Below are 22,068 nucleotides of genomic sequence, written 5' to 3'. Positions count from 1 at the left end.
GCCTCTCAGAAGCGAACAGTAAGCGAACATTATTATATATAAAAAAACAAGTCCAGTAATGTCCGATCTGGAAATTTCAGACTCACCTGTCTTTGCGCCCGAGCAGTAGTTCGAGCAGGGACAGTCTCCGTCGGCACACCAGGTCCAGCGATGTCAATAGTTGGAACAGCTTCAGCTAAAAGACGTCTCCTATTCCCAACCATTCCTGCGATCTCCACATTTTTTGTGAAACAGTTGTGATGGAAATGTACGGAGCACAACACGGATGTTGAGGACACTTCAAAATCACGACGATGCCTCCGTACAAACTGTATCCACCGTGCTCTCGTCTTTGCCTTCTCCTTGTCAGCCTCAGTTCCAGTAGTTTTTGGTTTGGGAAACATGTGCAGAGAGATGCCTTCAGTGAAGCTGCTATTTTTGCAACTAACACCATTTGTTCCTCCAGCAACACAATTTTTTCCACCGTGCTGTGATGTCTTAGCCATAGATGCCGCCATTACAGTTAGACTACGAGAACTTCTGTGTCAACCCTATGACGTCACGCATTAAAAAAAGAATTCGCACAAAAAGACAAAATGTGGCTCCTTTTGAGCCCGTTTTAACATGACTTCCCGGATAAATTATTATCCAGACAATATCTCATTTTAATCGCAAGGCTTGGAACCTTTAGAATCAGCAGCAAAAACTGTGAAATTCCAACAATTAAAATTTGTTTCATAAGCACTTTAAAGAACATGTAAGGAGTATATGTGTATGCGTACCTTCTTCTCCGCATCCTCGCCAACAATTTATGTCAGCTCCTGAGATATGAGCACATTGTTTAGGCACCATAAAAAATCTTTGATTAATTTTCCAGCCAAACTCCTTCCAGCATCTTGACTGAGTTGTTTTGAAATGATCTATCCATGACACTCTCCAGGAACTATCTGTAATATTTATAAGTAATTCATTCTCCCATTTTTCTTTTGCATTGTACTTTATTTTTGTCATTCTTTGTATTATTTTGTAGGCCTTCGCTAGACCACCTCCCTTTCTACTTTTGTTTCTATTTTCTAACAAAAAATTAAAACATCATTTGTTTCCTTTTCAACCTTTTGTTGAATATAGCTCCTAACCTGTAGATTTTTGAAAAAGTGTTTTTGTGGTAAAGCATATTTCTCTGCAAGAGTTTGAAATGAAACTACTATGTTTTTATCAAAAACTTGTGCAAAAACGGTCAATCCTGTGTTTGCCCAAGCGTCTAATATGCTATCATCCTTTTGTGCTTTAAAATCTGGGTCATATCTTATTTTTCTTAGCTTCACGCTTTCGCTATGAATTTTTAAATGATGGCATAATTGTCTCCAAGTCTTTATTGTGTTTCTAATACAAAATGTGAGTAGATATTGTTTTTGTGTCTCTTTTTTAAGGAAAGGTAAAGAGCCAAGTAACCCATTCGACAGTTCTTTCTCAATATTAATCCATTTTGTTCCAGATTCGTCTCCCATCCAATTCACTATTGTTAGGATTTGTGCTGCGAAGTAGTACTTTTGTATATGTGGAACCCCTAAACCTCCCTCTTCTTTTGGTTGAGTTAATATCTCATATTTAATTCTATGTTTTTTGCCATTCCAAATGAAATCTGCAAATTTTTTATTCCAAGTTCTAAAAAATGTTGGTGGTACTGAAATGGAAAGTGCTTGAAATAAAAAGAGAACCTGTGGAAGCACCATCATTTTAATTGTCTCTACCCTACTATAAATTCCATCAGGAATTAATTTCCACCTATTGAAGGTGATTTATCTTCGCTTCTAAGATGTTATAGTTGTTATTATACAGGTCACTCAAATCCGAGCTAATGTAAATACCCAAGTACTTTATTATTTGTGAGTCCCATCTAACATTATAATATTGCTTTAGTTCTTGATCCATTTCCCTACCATTAGTTAAAGCTTCACATTTACCTTTATTAATTTTATATCCTGAAATTTTACTATATTTTTCTATTTCTCCCATCAGGTGTTGTAGTGATTCTTTTGGGGAGGTCAAGTAGAGTATTATGTCATCCGCGAATAGTGCTAGTTTATGCGTTTCCTTTCCTATTGTAATCCCTTTAATATTTTTATTTTTTCTTATAGCTATTGCTAGAATTTCAATATAAAAAGTAGAAAGAAGTGGAGAGAGGGGGTCTCCTTGTCTTGTTCCTCTTTGAATTAATAACCGTCTTGATAATGTACCATTTGTCTTAACAACTGAGACCGGGGTTGCGTACATTGCTTTAATCCATCTACAAAATGTTTCTTCAAAACCAAAACTCAACATTACTTCAAACATAAAAGGCCATAAAACTAAATCAAAAGCTTTTTCTGCATCTAATGTCAATAAAATAAGATTTTCTTCATTTTTATTAGAATAATCAATTATGTTTAGTGTTCGTCGTATATTATCTGACAGGAGACGACCTGAGATAAAACCACATTGATCAGTATTTATCAGATTAGGGATAATGTATTTTAACCGTTTGGCAAGGATTGATGTTAATATTTTATGATCTGTATTTAATAGGGATATTGGTCTGTAGGATGAACACTTTTTCGGGTCTTTTCCTTCTTTGTGGATCAGAGTGATAATAGATGATGTCCATGTTGGAGCCCATCTGCCTGTGTCAAGTGCGTGATTGTAAGCTCTTACCAGTAGGTAGCCAAGTTGATCTTTAAAAGCTTTGTAAAATTCATTTGAGAAGCCATCATCTCCTGGTGCTTTTCCTTGTTGTAGACCTTGTATTTCCTCATTTACCTCTTCAAGTGTAATAGGCTTTGTTAATGTAATTGTTGGCTTGTGTTGCTTTCGGTATTTCAAGTTTTTTAAGATAGTTCTGAATTAGTTCATTATCAACTTTTGTCTCTGTTTTATAGAGGTCTTCGTAATACTTAGCAAATTCTTCTGCAATCTCGTCTTTATCCATTATAACTTTATTTTGACGAGTGTTTAATTGTGTTATGTGTGACCTCTCTTGCCGTTTCTTTAATTTATATGCCAGTACCTTTAATGCCTTTGGTCCACCATCATACCGTTCCTGTTGTGTAAATTTCATTAGTTTCTCGATTTCCATCATGCAGTTCATGGCAATATTGTGCAAATCTGGCATGTCCACCTTGGGCTATAGAGCAATTTGCCCCCCGCTGTATGGAGACACACCCACCTGGCCTTCAGCTCAGTGCGCTCCACGACAGCACGGGTGCTTTGATGCGTATAGTGTCTCGTGCTCCGATTATGTTTGGCAGTCCAGCCAAGGCATGAAGGTCCCTCTTAATTTGTACTTGTTGGACAGCGGTGTATGGGAATTTGATGTACCATGGGTGATAAACTTTTGAGAGTTTTGATGACCAAGGGGAGCGCACGGCTCACAGAGGACTGGGACACCCCCGATCTGTCTCCAATCTCCCTCTGAAAGGTTCCAGTGGCCAAAAATCCAAGGGTGGTGAGGACCTGGGCGTGTGGTGGAATTGGGTTTGATCGGCGTGTTTCTCTCTGGAATTGTGGCTCTAGCAAGCTGCATATTTGCAGCACCACAATCTTAATTACGATGTCAGCCATTCGTCTGTCTCCACACGTTCTCTTCCAAGAGCCTAAGGCATCCGAAAGTAGAAAATCAGCCGCTGGTTACACTTCCCATTAACCTTGTTATATACAGAGTCAAATTAACCTTGAATTAGTGCGTAATTTAAGTCAAACAGAATAATGTCAGCATCATTATGGGGTAGGATGTATATATTTATTTATGTTTGCTTCAAAGTAATTAAATATACAATCCAAACTTGATTGGAATAACAGCGGACTATTTTACGAAACTCCTACGACAGGTCTGGATCACTCGTAAATTCTGTTCGTACCTGAAAGAAAACGTAAAATACGAAAAGATTGGTGAATGCACAATTTCTCTTAAATCACTCGTACGCACGATTTAAGTACAAATCTGTGCGTACGAACGGTTCTTGCATGAGGCCCAATGATTATTAAATTATTACTATCCACCCACAAGAGGAAAATTCCAATTTATTTAAAAGGATTCAACTAATTGACTTTATTCATGTACCATCTTCTCAAACACAAGTGCAACCAAAAAAGGAAGAATTCACAAATGATGATAAAAGATGAATATAAACAGCAATAAAAGTAGAAATTCAAAGGAAAGGTAGAAAAGAAAACAATACTTAAGGGTATTCAAAACAAGCAGAGCACCAGAAATACCTCAAATATCAATAAGTTATTCAAAAAGGGTAAGTTTTAACCTTAAAAACAGAGTCTGGGTCACAAGAGAGGGGCCTCAGATTTGAGGAATCTCATGGAACAAAGAGTTCTTGTGGATTGATGGGGTACAATAAACTTGTTGTTAGTAAAATAAGCTATGCCTTAAAGGGCTTTGTAAGTTATAAGAAGGCTTTTGTATTCCTAATTTTTCAGGAAGCAGGTGATTTTGATAATGTTCTGGAGATGGAAGAAACTGTGTGAACCTAAAGATCTCAGTCACAAATGTCTCCAAGGTTCTTCACAGTAGAACTGGAAGCCAAGATAATGCTCTCCAAAGCAGTTTCTGACATGTTTAAGGCCAAAATAATATGGGCCTCGGATGATGCTGAGTTTAGAAATCTAGAAATTACTGCTCATCCATGGTCCAGATACATACATATAAAAATCAGGTCCACACTTTTTCCCGCTCACAGCTGGTATTTATAAAAGAAGATTGTGCAGTGAGAATGTGTGCACCTCATGTATTCTTCAGACAATGCGTACCTACGGTTTCAAAGCAGTGTAACCCGATATGAGGTGAAAATGGAAAAAGAGAAACAAGTTTCAGTGATAGCACAGAATAATAGTGATAGATCTTTCATTCTGATGTGGGCACTCGTCAGGTTTCACAGTATGCTCCCTTTTTACAGTAGTTGTTGGAGCTATAATCAGCCATGTGTAATGGAGGAGGAGGATCTCTCTGAGACTTTGAAAAGAAAATGAATATTTAGAGATGGCTCTGAATTTTCTGGGAAGAGATTGTCTCATAAGCTTTCATAGAGCTGTTTAAGAAAACAGCAAACATCCCATGATCCAGTTCCACATCTGTGTCTCCTCATGATCATCTCCACACAGATACATGCTGTTCATTAACACAGGACTTTTCAGTCTTCTGCTGCATCCCTGATGTGATGAGTTAGATAGATGATGCGCATGTTGACCGCTGGTTTATAATCCGACCATTTCTTTTGTACCTCTGCAGGATTGTTTGTTCTGAACTTAGAGCTGATTGCTTATTATTTTTCTTTTGATTCAGTAGTTTTTGTTCTGTTTGTGATCACAGAACAGAGACACCTACTAAAACTGATTTCCCTTTCCTCTGCTTTACCATTGAGTGTCTGTTTTTTATTTGGTAAAACCGTGCTTCTTCTTTACTGTTGCTTTCATTATCATGCCTATTCAGTGGTTTCAGTTGGTGTTTTGATATGCAAATGACTAATTAGGGTAGAATCTGTATGCATTCATGGCTAACAATTTTTAGTGGAAATCGGGTTTGTGCGTGTGCGTTTAGTTTCTTAATTACAGAAATTCATAAAAGAGAACCATACGCACACTCAGCTTTATAAATAAGCTTTATGAAAACAATACTTATTCACATTTCTACCTTTCTGCATCCACACAGTTTTAGTCATGAAACTACACAGTTTTCAGCATCTGGCCACGGGCCTTTAAACTGTAATATGAGTAACTGATTTGTTTCCTCAAGCATCATTGATAAATAGATCAAGGTGTTATCAGCAAAACAATGAAAATGTTTCTTGTGTTTTCTGATGATAGAGCCCAATGAAAGTATTTCTTCTGAAAACAAAATTTCAGAACCCTGTGGGATACCATAATCTGGGCAGTCTTATCAGCAAGTGATAAGATGCTAATGATAGCTCAACCTTTGCAGGTCCGAGGCCATCAGTCACAGCCAGCCAGTGTGCCGAGAAACTCACAGCTTAAAGGGGAACTGAAACGTGAGGTGAAGTGAGCGTATTTTGCCAGCTGAACTCCCACTCTAAAAAAATCTTTACAGTTAAAACATTGTCAGGGAAAAAAGATCGGAATAAAAGCAATCAAAAACATTTTTTTTAAAAGTATAACGCCATCTTGTTGAGGTGAAGAATGTGATGTTGAGCAGTTCGTTGGCTTTGGGAGTGCTGCATGGGTTGATATTAGTTGTCGAGTTAACGAGTTAGCTACTGACAGCACTGAAAAAAAGAATAATGTTGGCCACTATTGTAGTACCTCAGATGAAGAGTTACAGAGTGAAAATTCAGGAAAATTGTTCACTTTCAGACTGTGTCTCTGAAGCACCAAGTTGTTCTGAATAATTAACTAGCTGCACTGAAATGAAAGGACCATCCAGTGAGCTGTGATGCGAGGGTTTGTGGTGGACACTCAGTCTGAGTGGTGCTGGAACCAAGTGTATCACTGGTAATGACAACATGGATTGTACCAGTGGTGGATTAGGCACATTGACAAGCCTGTTGGCTACCGAGAAGACAGAGATTTGACAGGTTCTAAGCCCTCTAACTTTTAGGTTCTCTGGCCTCCTGGCCTTTCACTGACTTTCATTTTTTGTTTTTGTTGATAAAATGATAAAAAATAAATCCTAACTTGGGCTATCTTTGTTCATAGTTGTGCAAATGAATTAAGAACTGGTTCACAAAAAAAATGTGTGTAAATGTGTTCAAAATCCAGTGTTCACTAGAAGTTGTGCAATTCAAGACGCCGCCACAGAGTGATGTCATCAGTGCAAATTAGATGAATGAAATTACCGGCTTCACAAACTTTGGGTCCACTTTAAAGTATCCCTTTATATCCAAACACTTTTAAGCTGCAGCCTTTTGTTGTCGAAGTGTAACATTTTCAAATGGGCATAATAAGAAACGGTGAGTCTTCGAAATTTGGTCATAGCAAAGAGCAGTGTGTCTTCAGAGAACAATGTTTGCGGAAGCTTTCGTGATCAGCAAGACGTCTGGCCTTAGTTTTGTTTAAACAAATTGTGGAAGGAACTTGTACTTTTTTGCAGGTTAACTTTGAGCAATTCTGAGTCGGTAAACTTATCGTTGTCGGCAGGATTTGAACCTACGCGGGGAGACCCCAATGGATTTCTAATCCATCGCCTTAACCTCTCGGCCACGACAACGACCTACATGTGTGTTCACCTTTGACATTCAACGGTTACGATTCATCATTTTCATGGAGGACTTCAACTCCTGAGAAAGACTTAATTTATGGCGATCAAGAAAAAGCTGTTATTATGTTTATGAGAAATGGTCAGTCTTCGAAATGGGGTCCTCGCAAGGAACTGTGTGTCTTCAGAAATCAATCTTTGCGGAAGCTTTTGTGATCAGCAAGACGTCTGGCCTTAGTTTTGTTTAAATAAATTGTGCTTTTTTGCAGGTTAACTTTGAGCAATTCTGAGTCGGTAAAGTTATCGTTGTCGGCAGGATTTGAACCTACGCGGGGAGACCCCAATGGATTTCAAATCCATCGCCTTAACCTCTCGGCCACGACAACGACATACATGTGTGTTCACCTTTGAAATTCAACGGTTACGATTCATCATTTTCATGAAGGACTTCAACTCCTGAGACAGACCTAAGTTATGGCGATAAAAAAAAGCTTTAATTGTGTTTATGAGAAATGGTCAGTTTTCGAAATGGGGTCCGAGGAAGGAACTGTGTGTCTTCAGAGATCAATCTTTGTTGAAGCTTTAGTGATCAGCAAGACGTCTGGCCTTAGTTTTGTTTAAATAAATTGTGGAAGGAACTTGTGCTTTTTTGCAGGTTAACTTTGAGCAATCCTGAGTCGGTAAAGTTATCGTTGTCGGCAGGATTTAAACCTACGCGGGGAGATCCCAATGGCTTTCAAATCCATCGCCTTAACCTCTCAGCCACATTCAACAGTTACGATTCATCATTTTCATGAAGGACTTCAACTCCTGAGAAATACCAAAGTTATGGCGATCAAGAAAAAGCTGTTATTGTGTTTATGAGAAATGGTCAGTCTTCGAAATGGGGTCCTAGCAAGGAACTGTGTGTCTTCAGGAATCAATCTTTGCGGAAGCTTTTGTGATCAGCAAGACGTCTGTCCTTAGTTTTGTTTAAATAAATTGTGGAAGGAAATTGTGCTTTTTTGCATGTTAACTTTGAGCAATCCTGAGTCGGTAAATTTATCGTTGTCGGCAGGATTTGAACCTACGCGGGGAGACCCCAATGGATTTCTAATCCATCGCCTTAACCTCTTGGCCACGACAACGACATACATGTATGTTCACCTTTGAAATTCAACGGTTACGATTCATCATTTTCATGAAGGACTTCAACTCCTGAGACAGACCTAAGTTATGGCGATAAAAGAAAGTTTTAATTGTGTTTATGAGAAATGGTCAGTTTTCGAAATGGGGTCCGAGGAAGGAACTGTGTGTCTTCAGAGATCAATCTTTGTTGAAGCTTTAGTGATCAGCAAGACGTCTGGCCTTAGTTTTGTTTAAATAAATTGTGGAAGGAACTTGTGCTTTTTTGCAGGTTAACTTTGAGCAATCCTGAGTCGGTAAAGTTATCGTTGTCGGCAGGATTTAAACCTACGCGGGGAGACCCCAATGGCTTTCAAATCCATCGCCTTAACCTCTCAGCCACATTCAACAGCTATGATTCATCATTTTCATGAAGGACTTCAACTCCTGACAAATACCAAAGTTATGGCGATCAAGAAAAAGCTGTTATTGTGTTAATGAGAAACGGTCAGTCTTCGAAATGGGGTCCTAGCAAGGAACTGTGTGTCTTCAGGAATCAATCTTTATGGAAGCTTTTGTGATCAGCAAGACATCTGTCCTTAGTTTTGTTTAAATAAATTGTGCTTTTTTGCAGGTTAACTTTGAGCAATCCTGAGTTGATAAAGTTATCGTTGTCGGCAGGATTTTAACCTACGCAGGGAGACCCCAATGGATTTCTAATCCACCGCCTTAACCTCTCGGCCACGACAACGACATACATGTGTGTTCACCTTTGAAATTCAACGGTTACGATTCATCATTTTCATGAAGAACTTCAACTCCTGAGACAGACCTGAGTTATGGCGATAAAAAAAAAGCTTTCATTGTGTTTATGAGAAATGGTCAGTTTTCGAAATGGGGTCCGAGGAAGGAGCTCTTTGTCTTCAGAGATCAATCTTTGCGGAAGCTTTTGTGGTCAGCAAGACGTGTGGCCTTAGTTTTTTTTAAGCAAATGGTAGAAGGAACTTGTGCTTTTTTGCATGTTAACTTTGAGCAATCCTGAGTCGGTAAAGTTATCGTTGTTGGCAGGATTTGAACCTACGCTGGGAGACCCCAATGGATTTCTAATCCATCGCCTTAACCTCTCGGCCACGACAACTATATACATGTGTGTTCACCTTTGACATTCAACGGTTACGATTCATCATTTTCATGAAGGACTTCAACTCCTGAGAAATACCAAAGTTATGGCGATCAAGAAAAAGCTGTTATTGTGTTTATGAGAAATGGTCATTCTTCGAAATGGGGTCCTCTCAAGGAACTGTGTGTCTTCAGAAATCAGTCTTTGCGGAAGCTTTTGTGATCAGCAAGACGTCTGGCCTTAGTTTTGTTTAAATAAATTGTGGAAGGAAATTGTGCTTTTTTGCAGGTTAACTTTGAGCAATCCTGAGTCGATAAAGTTATCGTTGTCGGCAGGATTTGAACCTACGCGGGGAAACCCCAATGGATTTCTAATCCATCGCCTTAACCTCTCGGCCACGACAACGACATACATGTGTGTTCACCTTTGAAATTCAACGGTTACGATTCATCATTTTCATGAAGAACTTCAACTCCTGAGACAGACCTGAGTTATGGCGATAAAAAAAAAGCTTTCATTGTGTTTATGAGAAATGGTCAGTTTTCGAAATGGGGTCCGAGGAAGGAGCTCTGTGTCTTCAGAGATCAATCTTTGCGGAAGCTTTTGTGATCAGCAAGACGTGTGGCCTTAGTTTTTTTTAAGCAAATGGTAGAAGGAACTTGTGCTTTTTTGCATGTTAACTTTGAGCAATCCTGAGTCGGTAAAGTTATCGTTGTTGGCAGGATTTGAACCTACGCGGGGAGATCCCAATGGATTTCTAATCCATCGCCTTAACCTCTCGGCCACATTCAACAGTTATGATTCATCATTTTCATGAAGGACTTCAACTCCTGAGAAATACCAAAGTTATGGCGATCAAGAAAAAGCTGTTATTGTGTTTATGAGAAATGGTCAGTCTTCGAAATGGGGTCCTCGCAAGGAACTGTGTGTCTTCAGAGATGAATCTTTGCGAAAGCTTTTGTGATCAGCAAGACGTCTGGCCTTAGTTTTGTTTAAATAAATTGTGGAAGGAAATTGTTCTTTTTTGCAGGTTAACTTTGAGCAATCCTGAGTCGATAAAGTTATCGTTGTCGGCAGGATTTGAAACTACGCGGGGAGACCCCAATGGATTTCTAATCCACAGCCTTAACCTCTCGGCCACGACAACGACATACATGTGTGTTCACCTTTGAAATTGAACGGTTACGATTCATCATTTTCATGAAGAACTTCAACTCCTGAGACAGACCCAAGTTATGGCGATAAAAAAAAAGCTTTCATTGTGTTTATGAGAAATGGTCAGTTTTCGAAATGGGGTCTGAGGAAGGAACTGTGTGTCTTCAGAGATCAATCTTTGCGGAAGCTTTTGTGATCAGCAAGACGTGTGTTCTTAGTTTTGTTTAAGCAAATGGTAGAAGGAACTTGTGCTTTTTTGCAGGTTAACTTTGAGCAATCCTGAGTAGGTAAAGTTACCGTTGTCGGCAGGATTTGAACCTACGCGGGGAAACCCCAATGGATTTCAAATCCATCGCCTTGAACTCTCGGCCACGACAACAACATACATGTGTGTTCACCTTTGACATTCAATGGTTACGATTCATCATTTTCATGAAGGACTTCAACTCCTGAGAAAGACCTAAGTTATGGCGATCAAGAAAAAGCTTTCATTGTGTTTATGAGAAATGGTCAGTGTTCGAAATGGGGTCCTCTGAAGGAACTGTGTGTCTTCAGAAATCATTCTTTGCGGAAGCTTTTGTGATCAGCAAGACATCTGGCCTTAGTTTTGTTTAAGCAAATGGTAGAAGGAACTTGTGCTTTTTTGCAGGTTAACTTTGAGCAATCCTGAGTAGGTGAAGTTATCGTTGTCGGCAGGATTTGAACCTACGCGGGGAGACCCCAATGGATTAATAATCCATCGCCTTAACCTCTCGGCCACGACAACTACATACATGTGTCTTCACCTTTGACATTCAATGGTTACGATTCATCATTTTCATGAAGGACTTCAACTCCTGAGAAAGACCTAATTTATGGGGATCAAGAAAAAGCTGTTATTGTGTTTATGAAAAATGGTCAGTCTTCGAAATGGGGTTCTCTCAAGGAACTGTGTGTCTTTAGAAATCAATCTTTGCGGAAGCTTTTGTGATCAGCAAGTCGTCTGGCCTTAGTTTTGTTTAAAGGGACACTATGTAATAAATTAAGTCATTTATTAGCTCAAATCAACATATTCATTCATAAGTTAGTCCTCATTGGTGTAAAATGATCTCTGTCAAAAATCTCACTTATCCTCCTGAGTGAAGAATAACTTGTCTGTATCTACATAGAGCAGGTAAGCTCTATGGAGGCTGCCATGTCCTTCCGGTCTATGAAAAATGACGAAGTGCCGAGAGGGACATAAAGCACTTCGAATCTCGATTTCCCCACCAGGCCTACAAGCAGAAATGACGTCATTGTGACGTCATTTCCGCCAAGTGGCTTATTACAGCCGCTAATGCTAAATAGATTTTATTCCTTGGCACATATGTCTTTGTGTTCATTAGCTTTCTTTTTGTAAGTGCATCATCTTCTTCTTTTTATTATTATTCCTATGCTCCCCCTGGATATCTTCTTTTTGGCGTTATGCTCACATTTGTAAACTGTTATTTTGTTGATTTACTAATAAAGTTTAAAAAAAAAAAAAAAAATGCTAAATAGATTTTATCTCGTAAATGATCCCACTAATAATGCATTGATTGTTACCAAACTTCTGCCGTAGTACACATAGGCTCTTAACTCACAAAACGAGGCATTAGAAAGTTTGTAAGTTTACCGGGAGTTTATTTACCGCTGCTAATGCTCCTATTGCTAACGCAGGCTAATGCTAACGCTGCGTCGACGTCACTTCCGGTAATTCCCGGAATATGACTAATTGCATTGCTTGCACACCAAAGGAGATATTATGTTATCTGACATGTTATCTGTCATCTGTATTCATAGTGTTGTTGTATGTGTGTTATGTAATCCTTTGTACTGTGTGTCTTGATTTCTTTTTGTTTGTATGGACCTTGAGTCTGAAGCTATAGCTTCTTGAATCTTGACACATTCCGCTTGCCGTAGTTCAAGAAGTTGCAGCGCACATTTGAAAACGTGAGGCGCTAGAGAGCAAATTCATTCAACTTTGCAAAATAAAATTGCACCACTAGATGGGGGAAGAAATTACATAGTGTCCCTTTAAATAAATTGTGCTTTTTTGCAGGTTAACTTTGAGCAATCCTGAGTCGGTAAATTTATCGTTGTCGGCAGGATTTGAACCTACGCGGGGAGACCCCAATGGATTTCAAATCTGTTAAAATTGGCTTTGTTCTTAGACATTATGAATGAAATAGGGCTCAGTACTTTTCCATATGACCTAAAGTGATCCAGGAGTAGAAAGACAAAACAATTAGGAAAGCCTGGGAAAGCAAGGGCAGATTCACACACACACATTGTTTTGGGCTGATCCAGAGAATATGACGAAGCATGTTGAACCTACTCATGTCCAATCATACTCGGTCGAATGTGAGTCCAACCTATGACACTATAAATAAACATGATAACCGGAAATCATGGCCAGTCTGACAGACTTCCTGCGGGAGCTCTGTTCCACTGAGCCCAGCGCTGATATGCTTTGATGTGTGACTACCAATAAACACTTCATTTTCACTTGAATTACTGCGGTCCGTTCTTGAGCCTCCTACTAAAAGAACCGAATCTAACAAAATGGTGCCGTGACACGAGGTTTGAAGGCTGAAGGACCACCGTTCCGTGCGACCGACCCCTTCCGAGGGAGGACGCCTCGAGGTGATAGGAGGGACAGCTTCATTCAGACAATCAGGCGCCAAGATTAAGGTGAGCAGAACACCACTTAATGACTAAATGTGAAATTTCTGCATATTGGGTAAACTAAATGAAGTTGTCTGAATTGAGTTGTCCTCTGGTCATCGTAGATCCAAGTGATAATGTACTGTCTGATGTTTGCATTGAATGGTAACACGTCCAGTGTTTAAACACATACTTTCACACAGGGAAAGTAAATAAGTGTCCTGACAAGTGAATTCGAACAAAGTGACAAGATAAATTCATTTTATAAATGAATATCCCAATAGGGGAACTTGTCTTCAAAATTATTTTCCGTGCACTAATAGCTAAGTGTGGCCGAAGTAGTTTATAAAATCCCAAATATGTGGGTAAACTAAATAAATAAAATTAGTGGTCTAATTCCGACACGGAAAGATTCTCCTCTGACAAAAGTTAGGATGAGGGATTGAGTCTCCCAGAGTGCGAAGCGGTCTATAATCCCGAAACAGAGTCGGTCTGACAAGAATAAATTTATACTTGCATGGCACAGGGTCAGATTTTTTAATTTTCATGCATCTGTGGGGTGGGGTTCGCCGCTCGAAGAAATTTGACTGCGCCAGCAGATCTTGAGTGGTTTCTGTTCAATATTGGGGTTGGTATAGATAAAAAGGGGGGAGAACAAGTGGCTGCGCGTGCTATACGGGTCGCTTTGTTTGGGGAAAACAGTATTTTTATGGTGTGAATATGTCACAAAAAAAAATTGAATGAAAGATGGAAGAAATGGTCCCGGGGTGAGAAGAAAAACGAGGGACAGATAAATTGCACTAGAGAAATGCAGAAAAAAGAGTGTGCGAGTTTGCTCCACTGAGGCTGAGTGTGTGTGTTCAAAATGTTTTCAAAACAAACGAGAGACTAAGAATCAAGCACATGCAGGGTACAGAAGGAAAAAGTTGATATATGATATATTTGATCCCAAAGTTTGACGAAAGTTAATAATTTTTTTTCAGCATCAAAGCACTAATAAGAGACCTGTAAGAAAAAAATTACAGATTTGGAGGCTTGACCTGAGGCCTGAGGTTTCTAACTAAAGATCAGCTGTGCAGCAGCATTACAGGAAATAATGAATAATGAATAATGAATAATGAAAAGCCTCAAACACTTTTTGAGCCATAATATTCCCAATTTAATTTTATAGTTGTTCTCTTTATCATAAATGCGCACACCCTAAGATTGTCTTCTTTCTCTCATTCAGCCCTGAGAGTGAGAACCATCCAAACAGACTCTGGGTGATCATTGGCCTGAGTTTATAATGATATACTGCTTATAATATAGGTTTAATTTTGTATTAGAGCAAATAGTATTGATTCATCCATCTATTTTAAAATGCATATGATTGGGAAAGACACCAAAGTATGTAGATAAACTGAAAACAGCTTTACAATGAAAAAAAAATCACAGAGATGAGATAAAAAAACAATAAATCCAGGAAGAACAGTGTTTGAGACATTCATACAAATTGTTGCTGAAATAGGATTTAACAGCTCTCTTAAAGACCTAAAGTCAAATACACAAGCAGAGTGTTTAGGAGACTTGCTCCTTTAATTAAAATATAATCTGAAAAAATGTTCTACAAAGTGAAATTTTATGATTCCACCTGAAACAGGACTGAGATCAGGCAGTCAGACCATGTGACACAGATTATCAAATCAAATCAAATTTATTTATATAGCACATTTCATGTACAAACAGTTCAAAGTGCTTTACATAAAATAAAAGCATTGCAGCAGGGAGTGCAAGAAGCATTAAAAATACATAAAAGAATATAAAAAGAAACAAATAAAATCATTTAAATGAATTTAAAAACAGGCAACAGTCTAGATAAGTTAAAAGATATTTCATGCATAGACACATGAGAACAGAAATGTCTTTAACCTGGATTTAAAAATGTCTACATTTGCTGAAAGTTTAATCTCCACTGGCAGTTTGTTCCACTTGTTAGCAGCATAACAGCTAAATGCTGCTTCTCCATGTTTAGTCTGGACTCTGGACTGAACCAGCTGACCTGAGTCCTTGGATCTAAGAGCTCTGCTGGGTTTATATTCTCTGAACATATCACAGATGTATTTTGGGCCTAAACCGTTCTGGGATTTGTAAACCATCAGCAGGCTTTTAAAATCTATTCTGTTACTGACTGGAAGCCAGAGTAAAGATATTAAAACTGGTGTGATGTGTTCAGATCTCTTAGTCCGGGTTAAAACTCTAGCAGCAGCGTTCTGGATGAGCTGCAGATGTTTAATGCTCTTTTTGGGAAGTCCAGTTAAAAGAGCATTACAGTAATCGAGTCTACTGGAGATGAATGCATGGATGAGTTTCTCCTGGTCTTTTTGGGAGAGGAAACCTTTAATTCTGTTGATGTTTCTGAGGTGGTAAAAAGCTGCCTTGGTGACAGCTTTGATGTGGCTGCTGAAAGTCAGATCTGAGTCTATCAACACTCCGAGGTTACGAACCTGGTCAGTGATTGTAAGGTTCCGAGTCTCAAGATATTTACCAACGCTGACCCTCTTCTCTTTGCTACCAAACAGAATGATCTCAGTTTTGTCTTCATTTAATTGTAGAAAATTCTCTCTCATCCAGGTGTTTACTTCCTCCAGACACTGACACAGTACGTCTGCTGGGCTGCAGTCGTCCGGTGACAGAGACACATAAAGTTGTGTATCGTCTGCATAACTGTGATAATTGATGTTAAAGTTCTGCAATATCTGACCCAAAGGGAGCATATACAAGTTAAACAGAAGAGGTCCAAGAATTGACCCCTGGGGGACTCCACAAGTCATGGCCACTCGCTCAGATTCATAGCTGCCAATTGTAACAAAATAACTCCGGCCTTCTAAGTAGGACCTGAACCAGTTAAGGACCGCTCCAGAAAGTCCAACCCAGTTTTCCAGCCTGTGCAACAGGATTCTGTGATCTACAGTATCAAACGCAGCGCTGAGGTCCAACAGGACCAGGACTGAAACATTACCAGAATCAGTATTCAACCTGATGTCGTTTAACACTTTGACCAGAGCTGTTTCAGTGCTGTGATGACGTCTGAAGCCTGATTGAAAGTTATCAAGACTTCCACTTTCATTCAGAAAGTCGTTGAGCTGGTTAAATACAACTTTCTCAATAATCTTAGATATAAAAGAGAGATTAGAGACAGGTCTGTAGTTGTTCATCATAGAGGCGTCTAGAGTTCTCTTCTTTAGGAGTGGCTTAATGGCAGCTGTCTTTAGTGACTTGGGAAAAATGCCTGATGCCAGTGAGCTGTTAACTATTTGTAGGAGATCACTTTCTACTGAGGTAAAAACAGTTTTTAAAAAGTCGGATGGTATTATGTCCAGAGAACAAGTTGTTGATTTCAGATGCCGAACTGTTTCCACTAGGATTTTTAAATTAACAATATTAAATTGTGACATAACGTCAGAGTTATTTCTAGGTTTTAGACACAGATTAGTTTTCTTGTTTTTCTGTGTTGCGTGAATGTTTTGTCTAATTGTTTTGATTTTTTGGCTAAAAAAGTTGGCAAATTCGTTGCATTTCTCAGTGGAGAGGAGGTCTGGGTTTGACTGTTTAGGAGGATTTGTGAGTTTTTCAACCATAGCAAACAGAGTTTGAGAATTGTTGACATTCTTATTAATCATTTCAGATAAATGCAGCTGTCTGGCCTTGCACAGCTCATTGTTATAACTACGCAGGCTTTGTTTGTACAGCTCATAGTAAATCTGAAGCTTTGTTTTCCTCCATTTACGTTCAGCTTTCCTGCATTCTCTTTTCAGGTTTTTGACCGTAGTGGTGTTTCTCCATGGTGTTTTCTGTTTGATCAAGGTGCTCTTGATTCTTATCGGTGCAACAGCTTCCATTACATTAAAAATTTTCAAGTTAAAATGATCCAGCATTCCTTCAACCGACTCTGCACTCATTGTTGGTAACATAGCTATGGCCTCCCTAAACTGAGCACTTGTTTTCTCATTGATGGGCCTCTTCTTAACTGAGAAGCTGGTTGTTTGAACATTCTGAGTAATATGTAAATCAAATAAAATACAAAAATGGTCAGACAAGGCCAAATCAGTAACAACAACAGAAGAAATATCAACACCTTTAGAAATGACCAGGTCCAGAATGTGACCTCGAAGGTGAGTTGGTTCTGTTACATGCTGCCACAAACCAAACATGTCCAGCACAGAAGAAAATTCTTTGGCATTACCATCCGTCATATTATCTATGTGAATGTTAAAATCCCCGGTCAAGATGAAATGGTTAAAATCAGTTGAAATAACAGACAATAATTCAGAAAAATCATCAATAAAACTTGCACAGTATCCTGGAGATCTGTAAATGATTAAGAACAGGATTTTAGGAACACCCTTTAAAATAAAACTCAGATATTCAAAAGAAGTGAAATCACCAAATGAGATCTCTTTACACTGGAATGTATCTTTAAATAAAGCAGCTTCACCCCCACCTTTCCTACCATTTCGGCATTTATCCATAAAACTAAAGTTTGGGGGGGCTGCTTCATTAAGAACAGTAGCGCTTGTGCTCTCTGTTAACCATGTTTCTGTCAGAAAAAGAAAATCTAAATTATGTGAAATTATGAAGTCATTAACTAACAGTGACTTATTGGACAGAGATCTAATATTAAGTAAGGCTAGCTTTGTGGAGTTTACACTGGTCTCTGTTGTATTCTGAGTTGTACGTGGTACCGTTAACAAATTAGATAGATTCACCCTGGAAGTTGACTGTTTTCGATTCCTTCTTTTACTAACTAAAACAGGAATCCTATTGGGTCCCAGCTTGTTCTCAGAACAGCTGTCAGAAGTCGGACTTCTATAGCAGGGACCCTGAACACATCATGGCATGGTATCTTTGTTTTGAACAGTACTATCTTTGTTTTGAACTCTGGATGTTGTGCTGCTCCTTGAACACCCTGCACATCCCCTTGTGTCCTGCTCTGCCAGGACAGATGATGTAAGAGGAGGAGGAGGGGGTGCCCTGCGTTTCTCGGTTGATGGTGGTCGCTGGAGTCCTGGCTGGGATAGAGACATCCTTTGGAGACCTTGGGTGATGTGGAGTAAAGAGTCTGGTGAGGGGGGAGGGCTGGGGGTTGTTTGCCTCACTGCTGTGTCCTTCAGTCTAATCTGTACAGTCATGTTTGGGTTTGCCGTCCCAACAGCATGACGTAAATGTGCACCAAGTAATCTGCATCCAGTTCGATTGGGATGCACGCCATCAGCTCTGAAACGCTCCTTACAGTTCCAAAAGATATTAAAGTTATCAATGAAATTAATCCCATGGGCGATGCATGCATTTGACAACCATGTGTTCAGGCCAAGAAGTCTGCTGAAAAGTTAAATTAAACAACCAGGATTTAGGATTTAATATCACGGCCAGACAGTCAGATGTCAAACAATTTGATATCATATTAAATTTATTGAGGCTTAGCCTTTATTCTTATTAGGAGATATTAACTTGACTTTAAAATTTTAGCTGCTCGGAATTTCCTCTCTCTCAGGTCACCAATTCAATAGTCAATAGTTATCACCAATATTTAGATTCAAACTAAACCATTTGACTATTTAACTAAATCATTTAACTAGTTAACTGCAGCAGATCTATGAAATAATTAATATGCTAACTTAACAAAAAAAGCAAATAGATTTAAATCCATTGGAAGAATACAGAAAGGACAGCTGCAGCAAAGACTGAGCCATAACAAGACAAGTCAAGGTTTGTTTTTATGGCGCATTTAAAAACAGTGAGCACAGGGCAGCTTGGTGAGCCAAAACAAAATCTATACAGACACAGACTTAACTTTGGATGAAGCTATCCCTAGTATGCATTATATTATGCATTATTGAACCTACTATTTTATATGATATATAATATATGAATGTTTTCAGGTTGTCCCACATGAGGCTTGGACGAGGAGAAAATACCCTGTCCATAGCTTCTTTGGGACACTAGGACATATTGTGTGAATGTGGAAAATTTGGGTTGCCAAGCGACAGCCATGGTGAGTGGGGGCTGAGGAGATCCCAAAGGGGGTGTTCCCAAAGGGGGCACTAACGGCTTGGGGGACAAGGGCTACCTGAGGGAGAAGGAGAAGGACGCCAGTAGGTGGCGTGATGGAAATTCAAACTGTGCTGAGTCATTGCCTGTGGTTGAAAGAAAAAGGATATGAATGGGATGAATGAAATGTTCTGTAATTAGGTGTTTTGGGTCATCGGAAGACGTTCCATTAGAGATGACCAGAAAGTGTTTAATTTACTACACTAAATCGATCAATCAATCAGACGTTATTTATATAGCAGTTTATATAGCACTTCTCAACCCAAGAAAATATAGAACAAAGACCTTTCAGATCAAACGAAGCAGTGAAACCCAAGGCCACATACAGACACATGCACACTCACATATAAAGCCACGCACACACACACGCCACACATACTGGAAGCAGGGACCACAACGTGATCCTCAAAAAAAAATAAAGGATGATTTAGGATAAATAAAGAAATAAAATTAACCTAGGCTTTTAATATCTGTATGGAAACATGTTATGGTATCATGTGATGTTAGAAACAGCTCTGATGTCACACCGTTGGTACCACAGGAGGTGTTTCTGATTCAATTAGAACCGGAAAAAACTTAATGCTGATCCTGACCTGTGTGTACGGCTCAGCATCAAAAAACACAGCCACTTGTAAAAATTAAACAACATTATTACTAGCAAACAAGTAAGAATAAAGCAGGTTATGCTGAAATTTTATTTTTTAACGCTCTGACCTGAATTCAGAGAGGACAGACAATATTTATCCTAAACAAGTTAATCAGTTCGTCATTGGAAAAATGTCTACTTTCTTGATGCTGTGCTGCTCCCAATATGAGATCTAACCACAAATATTTCTGTCCTGCAGCAAACAACAACACAGGAGGAGAAACTGCAGTGGAGCAGTTCGGCAATTAATTAACAATTAATCATTCAAACTTCTCAAGTTTTCCCAAAAATTCTGTGTGTGTTTGTGTCTTCTTTTGCATTAAGACTTCCCGGACCTGGAAGAGGAAGACATGGAATCAAACTCATAATATGAAGACCACTGTTTGTTTACTTAGGCCTAAATGAAGACATGAGGGTTGCTTGGGCAAACCCAGAAATGCGATATATGTTTGTCATTTGTTGTCATCTGTTGTCCTAACCTGTGGTGTCTGGTGTTGAGTGTTGTTTGTGTGTTGTCATGATCCCAAAACTGTCTAAATGATTTTCCACAGCAGAATAAATGGATAATACAAAATATCTCATGAATGCTTGACAGCAACTTGGTGAGAATTCTGGTGTTGTCCTATAAAGAAGGATTATACCAACTGTGTTGATGTTGATCGTGAGGATGTGTTCCCTAGATAATTTAAATTTTTAAACAGCAAAATAAGGTGATGGTACTGGATTTCTCATTAAGGCTGCACAGCAGGTTGATGACTATTCTAGTTCCTTAAAGCAAGGGTTATACCAACTGGCCAGTTGTTTTGTTTTGGGTTCTGTTTATTTTGTTATTTCTTTGATTTTCTTTTGTTTTGTTTATTTTGACTTTGGTTTTGTTTGGGGTCCATATGAAAAATAAATAAATAAAGAATGAATTGGGCATTGAAATTGAACCTATCAAAGAGAGATACCCTAGTATAGAAATACAGTGGAAATGACATTTTGCACTACTGCGCTGCGAGATTTGCTAATATTATTCCACAGATTCAGAACCACTACAGGACGCATGGCCGGAGGACTCATAAGCTTGAGTTCTGGGAGGCCTTTCCCATCATGCCAAGATGATGGTGGAGAACTACACAACGAAATTGTCACAAAAGAAAATTAGTTAGGGAGGGGATGCTGAATATCCCTCAAGGAAGCGATGTACTGGTGACCTCTCCTTCCAAGATTAGTTCCGGATCAGAATGCTGAACAGACGTTCAGCCAAGAGGAAAACAGAGCACCGACAGGATTGGACCACAAGAGACCACACGACTCGTCATGTGGTCATCTAAGAAAGATATATCATTTAAAAGAAAAGTTAATCATAATTGTTCAAGAGGCTAATATACTCATATAATCGAGCCTTGGTTAAATTTATATTTGTTGTGTTTCACTTTTTAAAGTGTTTAGCTAATTCCTCTTAAAGGCTGATAATGAATCATTTTTAGAATGTCAATTGCCAGTGGGGTGACTCGGCTGTTTGGAGCGGGACCTTAGACTTTGAACGGTAATAAGTTGGTCGGTCGCCAAGTGCAACTAGGGGCCATAGGTGAATTTTTCCCGGATACATCGGGTTTTCGCTCCTATTCGCTGCAAACGGTGGACGAACCTGCTGGTAATGTTAATTGCCTTATGCAATGTTTGAGTGTCAGTAGAATAGAAATGATGTGACATTTGTTGATAAATCAGTGTTGTGTTGTTATGGTACTTATGGGGGAGCAAGGCCTTGCTAACCACATAAGATTTTAGGCCATTATGAACAAAAAGTCCACACAGAGGATAGGTTCGGGGCCACATACACACAATACATATAGCAAATTATTATTTTCTAAGAAATGTGCTCATTTGCAGAGTTATAATCAGTGACTTATGAAGGTCTTAACCCTCTCGGAAAGAGTTTCTGTTCCGAGTAAAATGATGGAATAGTCCGGATTTGAAGGTGTAGCTTAAGCATTAGAATTATGTTTACTATTTCCACATGCCTGTGCAATGAAGATTTGCTTGCTGCTTTAATTGCAATGATGAACAGCTTTCACATAAGCTTACATAATAACACATGAAGGCACTTCAAAAGGGGGATGACAGATGTCTCCTAAC

General features: G+C 39.0%; 6 non-coding genes across 6 annotated transcripts; all 6 read right to left on the bottom strand.

Moving 5' to 3' along the window:
• Positions 1–7,101: 7,101 nt before the first annotated feature.
• On the bottom strand, positions 7,102–7,183 carry trnas-aga (transfer RNA serine (anticodon AGA)). The gene has a single exon. It is a non-coding gene; the product is annotated as a tRNA-Ser (tRNA).
• Positions 7,184–7,475: 292 nt separating this feature from the next.
• On the bottom strand, positions 7,476–7,557 carry trnas-uga (transfer RNA serine (anticodon UGA)). The gene has a single exon. It is a non-coding gene; the product is annotated as a tRNA-Ser (tRNA).
• A 659-nt stretch (positions 7,558–8,216) lies between these two features.
• Positions 8,217–8,298, bottom strand: trnas-aga (transfer RNA serine (anticodon AGA)). The gene has a single exon. It is a non-coding gene; the product is annotated as a tRNA-Ser (tRNA).
• Positions 8,299–9,718: 1,420 nt separating this feature from the next.
• On the bottom strand, positions 9,719–9,800 carry trnas-aga (transfer RNA serine (anticodon AGA)). The gene has a single exon. It is a non-coding gene; the product is annotated as a tRNA-Ser (tRNA).
• Positions 9,801–10,847: 1,047 nt separating this feature from the next.
• On the bottom strand, positions 10,848–10,929 carry trnas-uga (transfer RNA serine (anticodon UGA)). The gene has a single exon. It is a non-coding gene; the product is annotated as a tRNA-Ser (tRNA).
• A 305-nt stretch (positions 10,930–11,234) lies between these two features.
• trnan-auu (transfer RNA asparagine (anticodon AUU)) lies at positions 11,235–11,316 on the bottom strand. The gene has a single exon. It is a non-coding gene; the product is annotated as a tRNA-Asn (tRNA).
• Between the last annotated feature and the right edge of the window lie 10,752 nt (positions 11,317–22,068).

Source organism: Odontesthes bonariensis, chromosome 8, assembly GCF_027942865.1.
Source record: "Odontesthes bonariensis isolate fOdoBon6 chromosome 8, fOdoBon6.hap1, whole genome shotgun sequence".
NCBI classification, from domain to species: domain Eukaryota; kingdom Metazoa; phylum Chordata; class Actinopteri; order Atheriniformes; family Atherinopsidae; genus Odontesthes; species Odontesthes bonariensis.
This window is presented reverse-complemented; position numbering and strand designations above follow the sequence as displayed.